The following is a 14,269-nucleotide window of genomic DNA, read 5'->3' on the forward strand; positions in this document are numbered from 1 at the left end:
CGTTGAATTGAATTCAAGGTCAGAAAACTCAAAGCTCTCGACACGGATTGCGAGATCCCTGTGTGGAGTGTCTTCGCTTTGCTGCTGGCTGCAAATTCCGGGCCAATATTCAGCTGTGCATCTGGCAAGCCTGGAAACTTTGTAATATGAATATGAATCGGTGATATGCAGGCAGGAATATCAGGAAATTATACACAAGTTTAAATTACCTCTTGGGTTCTCCTTAACGTATTAAAATACACCGGTTGAATGCACAGCTGGAAATCCGTGTCATATATTAAATGAGTGAAGGCCTACTTTCTGATTGCATTTATCCTATTTAGTGTCTCAACTTGTGATCAACACCATGTGAAATTTGTTAGTATGTAGGCCTCCAAGATTCCTACTCATAACCTATTTCCAAATTATGTTTGCATTTAACTAAAAGGCTATCCATGTATTATTCACTTTGCCATAATGATGTTTATTTAAGCAAGTGAAATGCTACATGTGATGTAACTGTATCAGATCAGCAGGCAACAAGGTATTCATTTGCTTCATCGATGTCATGTCTGATGATGAAACTGCAATTCCAGAAAACAATTTTTTCATGTTATTAGTTTTTCAGTGTGGCAAGTAATAAATGGTTGTTAAAGCTGAATTCTTAACATACATTGCTCATAGTACCTTCTCTTGTTTAATTTGTCCTAGTGTACTGGATGTGATAATAATGGACTCTCAGATTGGTAATAGTCTAAAAAATAGAAAAATATATCATTAAGTTTTTGTCATGCAATTAGTATATGTTACCAAATTCTGTACAATTCAAAATAATGCACAGTATGCTTGACTTAGATAAAATATACTAACAGCTTTTTTCCAAAAAATGCCACAGTTTTCATTAATATTATTAATGCTGTTAGAATTCTATTCTACATTACATGAAATTGTTCAAAGAAAGGTTTCGACACTTGTGCTGCATGATATGGTACAAGTAATTACTAAACCGTCTTTTGGATTAGACGTAAAACTGAGATGTTCCCAGGGATTTTATCTGAGATCTTTCTTGTCTGTAATGCTCAAAAATACATTATTGGTTCATACTGGGGGTATTCTTATCGTGAAAGTACCCTACAGGATAAGAAAGAAATTTAGATCGGATACTTTAGAAACTGAAAAAAAATATAGAATTGATGTACTAATGAAACATCAAGTCAATAGTTTAGATTGTGCAGCGCCCCGTTCGGGGCGATAACTTTCACAGGAGTTCAAAAATATCGCCGGGCGCTGTGCAAGTGAAGCCGATGCGAACTTTGGGTTTAATGCTCCGGGAAGGAAGTGGAGCGCTAAATCAAGCGCTACCACTTCCCTTGGAGCGCTAAACCAGGCAAGAGGGGTGGTAGCGGCAGAGCGTTGCACAATGTCCAGTGCAGCGCTGCCGGGATCCGAGGTTCCTTCCCTCCCTTAAAGGGAAGGACCATTGCTGGAGGCTCGACAATAAATCAACACCCCTGCTCACCGACAGCAGCCGCCATCCACGACGATCAGCCACAAGCACTCGAACAGAGTGCAGGGCTGAGCAATCGCGGTCGAAGAAAAGGGAAATAAAATGCACAGAGGGTTCTGCAAGATTTTTCATGTACCTCACTGGCGCTCCCTTTAAATGCTGCTCCCCAGCGGCCGGCCTACCATACAACGCCTCCTGCAGCTGCTGGTGTTGACATCCAGCGATGCTGCAGGAGGCGGAACCGAATTATGCATCTGGTGCGGTACCAGAGCACTGTGCACCGGATGACGTCACGATCTCCAGAGCACAGGGGATCGTGGCATTAGGGTTTACTACCATCGCTAAATGCAAGGCAAGTTCGTGGGCATCAGTACTCTCGCCGTGCCTGGTCGCAGAGCCGGTAGTACCATGTTATCCCTCCCCGGAGGTGCTAACGGGAGGCAAAGGAAGCCAATTTCATCCCCATGGAGTTAGTGTACTGATAAAGAATAGAGTTAATACCTTAGAATGTGAAAACTAGCCCTGGAACATAGAACTGTTGTGCTAAAAAGGTAATAATACTGGAGACTATGGGCTCAATTTTCCCCAATGCCATTTTTTTTGTGTATTGTAAGAGTTACACTCATTTTTTTTGGCCCCGGCTACGCCAAAAAAATAACGAGCAAGTTTACCCTTTCTATTTTTTTAAATTGGCGCCACGCAGCCTATCCTTTAGCTTTGGGGGTGTGGAGCCTATCGTATGCGTCGAAAAAACGATGCCCCCCGTGTGTCCTTGGATGCTCTAATAATGACTTCACGAGGCAATGTGTTGCACTTGAACTGTAGTGACCTTAGTCCTCTTTTTGTTAACTCCAGAGTGAGGATCACACCTGGTGGCCTTCCTTTTATACTCGGTCAGGCACACCTGTACAGGTAACCTACAAGTCTCCCACTGCTGTGCCCTCAGGTGGTACACCTTGTGATAGTACAAACAGTAGCCATGTAGGATACATGACATCACTCTCCTCCAAGCCTTTAGTGCAAATCGCCTCTGCATTGACTGTGCTCTGGGCTTAACTCTATCTGGTTGACCCTTGGCGGGTCATTTCAATCTTGGGTGAGTGGTTGGTGCGGTAGAGTGCTGGTGGTTGCTGTCTGTGTGTGTCCCTGACCACTCCATTCTCCCCCTCCCACATATAGGTTATGCCGGAGGCTCAGTGCGTTCATATACATTCAAGCTCAGGAAAACCGTTTGCATTCATTTGTGCTTCAGTTGCGAGACCAGTACGTTAAGACTGGTGAATACATTATCGATGCGTACTGAGGGTCGGTGACCGGTGTGTAAGGACAAACTAGTTCAGAACTGCTGGATGGAGTCCAGGCAGTCTGGTGGCGGCGCGGTGCCCAGTGCTGGCAGTGGGAACCCAGTTGGCTCAAGTTGCCTGCTCTTGGGGCTGTTGCCGTAGTTCCTAGCATCAGGCAGGTTCACAGATGCCTGTGACCTCCTGTCCCTTCTTGCGCCCTGGGTCACTGCTGCTCCTTGAGGGGCTGTCGTCTAGCAGTGCACAGGGAACAGCTGACTCGCTAGCCTGGGCGTTGTTTGGTTTGGGATCCTGGCTGGTCTCGGTCCCCTTCGGGAGGACTGTCGTGAATGACACTTCGTTTCCAGGTATGGCCTTGGTGGCGATGGGGTCTGGGGGCTGTGCCTTAGCACAGTTTGCTCTTCCGGGCTCGTGGCGGTTGGTGCCATCGGGTGCCTGAAAGGTGGAGCTGATCAGGGGCAGGGTATCGATACCGGTGCCGTTTCCCTCCTGAGATCACTTGCTCTGCAGCTCGTGTGCATTGGCTGCTTGTGGCCACACTCCATGGTGCATAACTCTGGTCCCGGAGACAAAGACTACAGCATTAGGTAGCTCGCTGGACCTGTATGCTCCCGATGGGTGTCTGCCCGCTGCATTGGCTGCGTACAGTTGAAATCATACATCGCACAACTTTTCATTACTTATGGTGGATACTCTGTAGCTCCGATCGCGATCGTGCAACTTTTCCTCGCTGGTTGCATGTACACAATTCTGATCATCAATTACACATTTTACATGATCGCGCAACTTTCCCTTGCTTATTGCATGTACACAACTCTGATCATCAGTTACACATTTTGTCTCTAACTTACTGTTGCTATTACATGGTGTGTGGAACTGTCTCTTTAAGTGTAGTGGTTTGCAGGCCTCCTTTAAGAGAGCCTTGCTTTCTTTACCCCAATCCTCTTCTCCGTTTGGTGCCACGTATTGCTCCATCAGTGTTGCACATCGTGGTCTGGCCGCGGCCATCTTTTTCTTCAGCGCATCACCTCGTTGTTTGGGCGCCATCTTTCCTTGATCCACGATGTCGACTGCGGTGATCCTCTTTGTCATGTAGTCAACCAGCATTGTAACCCATGTATAATCTGACCTAAGTTGTACACTGTGAGAACAATGACCACTAGGTGGGAGACACTCTGAACCTGGACCTTCAGGTACAAAAGGGGAAGCTCCACACACCTTCATCACTTGAGTGCTAAGGAATAAAGGATAGGCCACAGACTGACCTTCTCTCAAGCATGGGCCTCGTGTGCATTTATACTGTATAGTAAGGACCTATCAATGGCGACGAGAAACTGGGATTTAAACCACGCGAGCATGGCCATTAGCAGAACAGACGAGAGGCACTGTGTTAAGGAATGGTTGGGACAGAGATTCAACATTGTTAAAGCAGCACACAGTTCTCCAGGCAGACAAGGGCAATCGGGCATGCCCCAACATGTAGTCGAACCCAAAGGGGGAGTTCGACAGAGACAATGGCAAGTTGAATGGCGATTCACACCATTGCAAGAGACAATGCGGCCAGTAATGGGGCCATCAACACCTGTTAATGGCGCATTCAAGTAAAGTCACAGGGGCAGACAGGGACGGTCGACTGGCAAGGGACCTTTTGTTTCCAACAGCAGCTCATGTTGGAGGCGTGGAGGCACACACTCAGCCGGAGTTTGCAGAGATGAGCAAAATACCTGCAGAAATTGCAGAAATGAACGCTGGGGGAAATCGCTGGAAGCTGAAGTTCAGCGAGTTCATGTGGAGCACGTATATAGTTCATACACCAGGAAACCACCGATAATGATGAAAGTGCTCCTCAATGGCATCCCAGTATCAATGGAGCTAGACACAGGTGCCAGCCAGTCCCTGATGGGTATCAAACAGTTCGAAAAGTTGTGAGCGTCCAAGGCCAGGAGGCCAAAATTATTGCCGATTGACGCACAGCTACGGACTTACACAAAGCAGATCATTCCGGTGCTAGGCAGTGCCACGGTAGTCGTGACCCACAAAGATTCGGAGAACAGGTTGCCACTCTGGGTTGTCCCGGGGGACGGTCCCGCATTACTGAGGAGGAGTTGGCTTGCTGTCATGGACTGGAAATGGGGCGATGTCAATGCAATTTCCTCTGTGGAGCGAGTATCATGCTCACAGACCCTGGACAAATTTGACTCATTATTTCAATATGGCATCAGCATTTTCATGGGGGCCAAGGTAGTGATTCACATAAACGCCGACGCCAGGCCAATACACCACAAGACCAGAGCAGTGCCGTACGTGATGCGGGAAAAGATAGAAGGCGAATTGGACCGCCTGCTGAGGGAAGGCATCATCTCACCAGTTGAATTCAGTGACTGGGCAAGCCCGATCATGCCGGTGCTCAAGACGGATGGGTTGGTCAGGATATGTGGTGATTACAAGGCCACCATCAATCGGTTGTCACTCCAAGACCAGTACCCGCTACCGAGAGCGGAGGACCTCTTTGCGATGCTATCCGGTGGCAAACTTTTTTCAAAATTGGACCTGACCTCAGCTTACATGACCCAGGAGCTGGTGAGTGATTGAAGAAGCTGACCACCATCACAACACACAAGGGGTTGTTTGAGTACAACAGATGTCCGTTCGGGATTCGCTCGGTCGCTGCGATCTTCCAACGAAAGATGGAAAGCCTCCTCAAGTCGATTCCAGGGACGGTGGTTTTTCAGGACAACATCCCTATCATGGGTTACGATATTAAAGAACACCTCCACAACCTGGAGGAGGTGCTACGCAGACTGGACCGGGTAGGGCTGTGACTGTAAAAGGCAAAGTGCATCTTCCTAGCTCCAGAGGTACAATTCCTGGGGATGAGGGTAGCAGCAGACAGGATCAGCCCTTCTGCATCCAAGACAGAAGCGATCCAGAGAGCACGCAGACCCCGTAACACGACAGAGCTGCGTTCGTTCCTGGGGCTCCTGAACTATTTTGGTAACTTTCTTCCCAAATTGAGCATGCTGTTAGAGCTGCTACACGTGCTCCTACGCAAAGGTCGCGCATGGATCTGGAGGGACAGCCAGGAAAGGGCTATTAATAGAGCACGTAATTTGTTATGTTCTAACACTGTTAACACTATACGACCCATGTAAGAAACTTGTATTAACGTGTGATGCGTCGTCCTATGGTGTCGGGTGCATGTGTATATGCGGTAAAGAAAATGCACCAGTACCTGTTTGGCTGGAAATTTGAGCTGGAGACAGATCACAAGCCCCTAACGTCCATTTTGGCCGACAACAAGGCCATAAATGCAAAGGCATCGGCCCGCATACAGAGGTGGGCACTCACATTAGCAGCCTATGACTATACAATTCGGCACAGACCGGGCACCGAAAACTGCGTCGATGCACTCAGCAGGCTCCCACTAGCCACCACTGAGGGGCCGACCGAACATGCTGCTGAGATGGTCATGGATGTTGAAGCTTTTGGAAGCGAAGGCTCACCTGTGACAGCCCGTCAGATTAAAGTCTGGGCAAATAGAGACCTGCTGTTGTCTCCAGTCAAGAAATGTGTCCTGAATGGGGACTGGGCAGCCACGTACAGGGCATGCCCTGAGGAATTTAAACCATTTCACAGGCGAAGGGATGAACTCTCGATTCAAGCCGATTGCCTACTGTGGGGAAACCGAGCAGTCATGCCCCAGATGGGCAGAGAGGTGTTCATCAGAGAACGCCATAATGAGCACCCGGGCATTGTCATGATGAAGGCAATTGCCAGGTCACACGTTTGGTGGCCAGGGATAGACGCAGATCTGGAACTTTGTGTTCGCAGGTGCAACATGTGTGCTCTGCTGGGCAATGCGCCCAGGGAAGCCCCCCCATAGCCCCTGGCCATGGCCTGCCCAGCCATAGTCACGCATCCATGTGGACTACGCAGGTCCTTTCATGGGAAAAACATTTTTTTTTGTCGTAGACGCCTACTCCAAATGGATCGAGTGTGACATTTTAAATTCAAGCACATCCTCTGCCACGGTAGAAAGTCTACAGGCAATGTTCGCCACCCACGGTCTACCGGACGTCTTAGTCAGCGACAATGGCCCGTGCTTCACAAGCACTGAATTCCAAGACTTCATGGCAGGCAATGGAATTAACCATGTCAGAATGGCACCGTTCAAGCCGGCCTCAAACAGCCAGGCAGAACGAGCAGTGCAGATAATCAAACAGGGGATGCTCAGGATCCAAGGGGGTTCCCTACAAACCCGCTTATCATGCCTCCTGTTGGCCTATAGATCCCGACCACACTCGCTCACAGGAGTTCCACCCGCAGAGCTGCTAATGAAAAGGACGCTCAAAACCCGGTTATCCCTTATACACCCCACCAAGAAAGAAATTGTCGAGAGCAGGCACCAGCCACAATATGACTACCATGACAGGAATGCGAGGGCACGATGTACTGATGTAAATGTTCCTGGTTTTGTCCTCAACTACGCTGCAGGGCCCAAATGGCTCGCAGGCACTGTGATTGACAAAGAGGGAAATAGGATTCTGGTCGTTAAACTTAGCAATGGAAAATCTGCCGCAAACACGTGGATCAAACAAAAAGGAGGTTCAGCAATCCTATCGAAGAAGCAGAGGAAGAACACGACATAGAGTTCACTCCACCACAGGTGACCGAACACCGGAACCAAAGGAAGGAGAGCACAATTACTGCGGGCAGTCCGGACTGGCCTGAGGCACCGCAAACAGCAGACACTCAGGCCAGCACCCAACAACCGGAGCCCCAACTCAGGCGCTCTACAAGAGAACGTAAACCACCAGAGAGACTCAACCTGTGATCCCAATAAGACTTTGTGGGGGAGGTGATGTCATGTATTCAACCAGCATTGTAACCCATGTATAATCTGACCTAAGTTGTACACTGTGAGAACAATGACCACTAGGTGGGAGACACTCCTAACCTGGACCTTCAGATACAAAAGGGGAAGCTCCACCCACCTTCATCACTTGAGTGCTAAGGAATAAAGGATAGGTCACAGACTGACTTTCTCTCAAGCATGGGCCTCGTGTGCATTTATACTGTATCGTAAGGACCTATCACTCTTCTCCCCGGGTTCTGCCACTGAAGCTGGAAAGTCGCCTTTGGATCCGATTTTCTTTCTCTGGAGTCCTGCCACCGGAGCCTGGAAGGTGCGTTCGGGTCGTCCCAGCTGGATTTCCACGCAGTAGTGCTGAGCGGTCTGTGCCTCGGGTGCTGTGCTGGTCTGCTTTCTGGTGTCGGGTCCCCCTTCAAGTGAGGGCTTGCTGTGGCTCCGAATGCGGAGGACGTCGATCGCTGGAGGGGTGAAGTCTTCCCACTTCCAATGGATCTTCTCCATCCACCTTCTTCGGAGTAGCGTTCCATCACCTGCAACAATCCACAGAGGTAACCTGTGCACCGCGCCATCATGGAGTACCTTTACATTCGAACTACAAAAGACTGGGATAAGTTCATCAGTGTAGGTGTGCAGCTTTGCCTGAACCGGGGCCAACTTGGTCGTTCAGCTTGATTGTCCCATAGTCTCTCAAAGGCTTCTTAATTCATTACTGACTGGCTCGCCCCCGTGTCCACTTCCATGAAAATTGGAACACCATCTATCTCGACTTCCATCCTCAACGGGGAACACTCGGTGGTGCAGGTAAACATGCTATATACATCATCGTGGGGCTGAGCTGCCTCTCTGCTTATCGTTTCATAATCCGCGCTGGATTCATGGCCATTTGCAGACTCTTCATCGACAGTGAGTCATATTTTTCTTACACATTTACTGGAGGTGGCCCTTTGTGCAGCAGCCCTTGCATACATAGTCTTTAAAGTGGCACTGGTGAGCCCTGTGATTCCCTCCACAATGCCAGCATGGAGCTACTCGATTAGCCCCCCACCAGCGGACTCTGAGTTAAGGGACTCGGAGGCTGAGATGGTTCGCCTTCTACAGTCCACACTGTGCACAAAACCTGCCGGGTTTGAGTCCTGAGAGTGAGTCATTTGCCTAGAACCGCAGGTCGAGGTCATGAATGCCTGGCTCACAGAGATGGCCTTCTGCAGTGCGACTGTGGTATCCACCGACAGTAGCTTATGAAGAAGGCCCTCAAGGCCGATTCCAATGACAAAAATGTACCGTAGCGCTTCATTGAGGTGGTCGCCGAAATCACACGGTGCCACCAGCCTCCTGAGTCTGCGACGTATTTCGCGATTTCCTGGCCTTCAGGCCATTGGTGGGTGTCGAACCGGTGTCCGGCTGTGAGGATGCTCTCCTTGGGCTTGAGTTGCTCATGGATCAGTGTTACGAGCTCCTCATACATCCTGGTGCCAGCAAGTCCCTGATGAGTCCATAGACGGTGGGCCTACAACTGGTTAGCAGGATAGCTCTGCGCTTATCAACCAGTGTGGCCGGATCGTCTCCTGCCAGGTCATTTGCTGTGAAGAAATGTTCGAGCCTCTCCACGAAGGCATCCCAATCATCACCATCGGCGAACTGCTGCAACGTACCAAGGGTAGTCATTTTCGCGTGAAAGTCTGTAATCTTGTCGCCAATTGTTGTGTCTTGGATGGTCTAATAATGACTCCATGAGGCAATGTGCTGCACTTGAACTATAGTGACCGTAGTCCTTTATTTGTTAACTCCAGAGTGAGGATCACACCTGGTGGCCTGCTTCTTATACTAGGCCAGGCACACCTGTACAGGTAACGTACAAGTCTCCCACTGCTGTGCCCTCAGGTGGCACACCTTGTGATAGTACAAACAGTAGGCATGTAGAGTAAATGACAGCCTCCTTCTGCATATGCGCAAAAAAAAGGGAGGTTTTTGACATGACCGCTATGGGCACGCATGCCCAGTACAGCTCCCGGTCTACATTTATCCACTTTTAAAGAGCCAGTTGTGTGTGAGAACTTTAATTCTTCGTGGAAAAATCGGAGCTGCAATACAATATGCAATGCGGCCCGAGAACCAAGAATTCCTTACAGGGTGAAGTGGAGGCACTGATTACTGTAATTGAGGCCAGATGGCACGAGCTGGACACCAGCAGAGGTCACATAAAGAAATTATTAAATTGAAGCGAGTGAAACAAAGGGTCAGAGAGAAACACACGGATTGTTAAAAAAAAGATCAGGTAACTATTACAGGATATCCTTGTGCATCTTAGAGGAGCATACATGAAAGGTGGCTGTAATACTATCACAGGCAAGCCAAGAAGACCTATGTCTACTTGTATGGAAGATGATGGGTAACAAATAAATGTTGTTCAAGGCACTGGGAGAATTTGCTGCTCTTCTTCAAATAAGAATCTTTTTGTTCGCCTCAGAGAAAAGATCAGATCTCGGTTTAACATCTCATTTGAATGACAGCACCTCCAACAGTGCAGCACTCCTTCAGTACATGAAATGGATGAACTTCAACAATTGTACATCCCTGTCTGGAGTAAAAATAAAACGGGGAAGGTGGCTCAACCGTGGCTAACAAGGGAAATTAGGGATAGTGTTAAATCCAAGGAAGAGGCATATAAATTGGGCAGAAAAAGCAGCAAACCTGAGGACTGGGAGAAATTTAGAATCCAGCAGAGGAGGACAAAGGGTTTAATTAGGAGGGGGGAAATAGAGTATGATAGGAAGCTTGCTGGGAACATAAAAACTGACTGCAAAAGTTTCTATAGATTTGTGAAAAGAAAAAGATTAGTGAAGACAAACGTCCTTTGCAGTCAGATTCAGGTGAATTTATAATGGGGAACAAAGATATGGCAGACCAGTTGAACAAATACGTTGGTTCTGTCTTCACGAAGGAAGACACAAATAAGCTTCCGGAAATACTAGGGGACCGAGGGTCTAGTGAGAAGGAGGAACTGAAGGAAATCCTTATTAGGCAGAAAATTGTGTTGGGGAAATTGATGGGATTGAAGGCCGATAAATCCCCGGGGCCTGATTGTCTGCATCCCACAGTACTTAAGGAAGTGGCCCTAGAAATAGTGGATGCATTGGTTATCAGTTTCCAACAGTCTATCGACTCAGGATCAGTTCCTATGGACTGGAGGGTAGCTAATGTAACATCACTTTTTAAAAAAGGAGAGCAAAAACAGGTAATTATAGATCGGTTAGCCTGATATCAGTAGTGGGGAAAATGTTGGATTCCATTATTAAAGATTAAATAACAGCGCATTTAGAAAGCAGTGACATGATCGGATCGGTCCAAGTCAGCATGAATTTATGAAAGGGAAATCATGCTTGACAAATCTTTTAGAATTTTTTGAGGATGTAACTAGTAGAGTGGACAAGGGAGAACCAGTGGATGTGGTATATTTGGACTTTGAAAAAGCTTTTGACAAGGTCCCAGACAAGAGATTGGTGTGCAAAATCAAAGCACATGGTATTGGGGGTAATGTACTGACGTGGATAGAGAACTGGTTGGCAGTCAGGAAGCAGAGTCGGGATTAACAGGTCCTTTTCAGAATGGCAGGCAGTGACTAGTGGGGTGCCGTAGGGCTCAGTGCTGGGAACCCAGCTATTTACAATATGCATCAATGATTTGGATGAAGGAATTGGGTGTAATATCTCCAAGTTTGCAGATGACACTAAGTTGGGTGGCGGTGTGAGCTGTAAGGAGGATGCTAAGAGGCTGCAGGCTGCATTGCACAGGTTTGGTGAGTGAGCAAATGCTTGGTAGATGCAGTACAATATAGATAAATGTGAGGTTATCCACTTTGGTGGCAAAAACACGAAGGCAGAATATTATCTGAATGGCAGCAGATTAGGAAAAGGGGAGGTGCAACAAGACCTGGGTGTCATGGTACATCAGTCATTGAAAGTTGGCATGCAGGTACAGCAGGCGGTGAAGAAGGCAAATGGCATGTTGATCTTCATAGCTAGGGGATTTGAGTATAAGAGCAGGGAGGTCTTACTGCAGTTGTACAGGGTCCTGGTGAGGCTTCGCCTGAAATATTGTGTTCAGTTTTGGTCTCCTAATCTGAGGAAGGACACTCTTGCTATTGAGGGAGTGCAGCAAAGGTTCACCAGACTGATTCCCGGGATGGCAGGACTGACATATGAGGAGAGACTGGATCGACTGGAGTTTAGAAGGATGAGAGGGGATCTCATAGACACATATAAAATTCGGGACTGGACAGTTTAGGTGCAGGAAAAATGTTCTCGATGTTGGGGAAGTCCAGAACCAGGGGACACAGTCTTAGGATAAGGGGTAAGCCATTTAGGACTGAAATGAGGAGAAACTTCTTCACTCAGAGAGTTGTTAACCTGTGGAATTCTCTACCGCAGAGAGTTGTTGATGCCAGTTCATTGGATATATTCAGGAGGGAGTTAGATATGGCCCTTACGGCTAAAGGGATCAAGGGGTATGGAGAGAAAGCAGGAAAGGGGTACTGAGGTGAATGATTAGCCACGATCTTATTGAATGGTGGTGCAGATTCGAAGGCCGAATGGCCGACTCCTGCACCTATTTTCTATGTTTCTACTCTGCTAAACTGTCAGCATAGATTATGTGCTCAAGACCTGATGTGGCACTTAAATATGTGACATTCTGAATCAGTCGGGAGTGCTATCACTGACTGAAGCGGAACACCTTCTCCTCAGTACTTCTGGTCAGACCTCTGTGTATGTAACAAATGCAGAATTATAAAGAAAGTAAGAACTATTGTGGCATTATTTTTATTCTTAAAATGAAGCACTCCTTAAATGACTACCTGTCCATTCAGCTGTTTGGGGATCCGGGCAGCATTCCTGAAATGGAGCCTCTGATGGGGCCCCATTGTGGAGGTTTGTAGTTCTCATCCTAATGGGCATACTGTATGGCCTCCAAATTTATATGGGGTCCTACTGAGATTGGAAGAATTGGAATTCCCAATGTAGAGTCCCTACCACGCACCCTCATTTGGGGCAGTTGAAGGTTCCGTCGCAGAAAAGGCCTCCCAGAAATTCCCAGCAAAGATCTAGCTACAGAGTTACAGTAGAAATGTACCAGAAGGCCTGTGCAAATTTGGGTCCAGTTGTCAACTATTAGTAATAAAATTATTTTATTTAAATTAGAATTTACTATACTCTTTTTGAGAGAATATGCATCTGACATTTTTCTGCTGACAGGTTGTGGCCACTGGTTGGATGGTTTATGCTTACAATGTGAAACAGACTATCCACATCATACATCCAAATTAACACAGCAAATAGTAGATATACCAATTTTGGTTAATTAATTATGCTTATCTTTAATTACATTTTTACATATAGAAACTTTTAAGGCAAAATAAATATGGTTTTGGTGGCAATTATACTTATTTACAAAATGTTACCATCTGACAAAAACATCAGCCTATACAGTACCTTCATAGTCTTCATTTGTTGTAAACGGAGAATCCTCTTGTGAAAAATCTTGCTGACATCCAGGACTATGGGGCATGGAGCTTCGTGAGGATCTTTCATCATGTCTACGACTGTGAGAAGTTTTTCTTGATGACCTTGTGCTTTCTGGTCTGTCACAATGTGAGTAAGGGTAAGATTCTCTTTTTGGTCTTTATCTGAACCGCAGATCATTATAACTGTGTTTTGCAGCTCTTCAGTTGGGCTAACAAAAAGAATGCTTTGGCTGTATAACTCAGAATTTTCATCTTCTTCTTTATGTTTAAATGTTCTTGGTCTCTGACAATCTTGCTTGGAAAATTTAGCCTTTGACTTTCGCAAAGTATTATCTGGTTTTGTTTGATTTGAATACTGACTTTGAAAGGTTTTCCTGCATTCTTTCTTCACAACATGAGTTCTGGAAATATATGATTCATTGAGGGTTTCATAATAAGCACAATGGAGTTCCTCAGCAGAAACGCTCAAGTCATTTCCATCATAAGGATCTTGAAATGCAATAATTATTCTTTCTTGCAAGGCATCACAAAGTTCTGTAGGTGATGGCTGTGCACAAATTATTTCTGATAGATCAACCTGCACTTGTTCTTCCTCATTCTGGGTTTTAACAATAGCACCTGCAATTATTTTAACATATCCATGTTCTTCATCTTGCTGAATATGATTGTTTGTTTCCTCAGTCAATTGTTCTGAACAGGATACATTATTCCCAAAGTCTCTTGCATTTTTTGATAAGATTTCTTCACAATCTGCATAACGAACAGGACGCGGCATCAAAACAGAACCCGTATTTTGTTTCAGATAAATGTTGAACTCTTGCACAGTCATGGGGGATGAAGGCAGGTTTGCTCCTATTATTGCTGGACCGAAAGACAGTCCCACAATAGTCACTGGTTTATCTGCCAAATTAACCAATTTCTGATCTGATGTCCAAGTTGAAGAACCCTCGATTTTCATAGATTTTGGCCTATAACTGGGTGATGCTATGGAACAATCTACCTCAAGACAATCGTCACTCCATTTGCTCTTTAAGTTTTGTTTTTTATAAGGGGTATTCAGTTTCAGCAAACTTTTACTTGTGGCTGAATAG

At 46.6% G+C, this 14,269-nt stretch overlaps 1 long non-coding RNA gene across 2 annotated transcripts; it reads right to left on the reverse strand.

The window, feature by feature from the left end:
* Positions 1-482: 482 nt before the first annotated feature.
* On the reverse strand, positions 483-13,419 carry LOC139245842 (uncharacterized). Of its 2 annotated transcripts, none has more exons than XR_011590127.1 (3): positions 13,147-13,419; positions 667-733; positions 483-563 (listed from the first exon to the last, which is right to left on the reverse strand). It is a non-coding gene; the product is annotated as an uncharacterized lncRNA (long non-coding RNA). The 2 variants fall into 2 exon arrangements; XR_011590128.1 differs by having other exon boundaries at positions 551-563; positions 653-733.
* Between the last annotated feature and the right edge of the window lie 850 nt (positions 13,420-14,269).

The sequence above is a fragment of the Pristiophorus japonicus genome, unplaced genomic scaffold (assembly GCF_044704955.1).
Source record: "Pristiophorus japonicus isolate sPriJap1 unplaced genomic scaffold, sPriJap1.hap1 HAP1_SCAFFOLD_242, whole genome shotgun sequence".
In the NCBI taxonomy this organism is placed as follows: Eukaryota; Metazoa; Chordata; class Chondrichthyes; family Pristiophoridae; genus Pristiophorus; species Pristiophorus japonicus.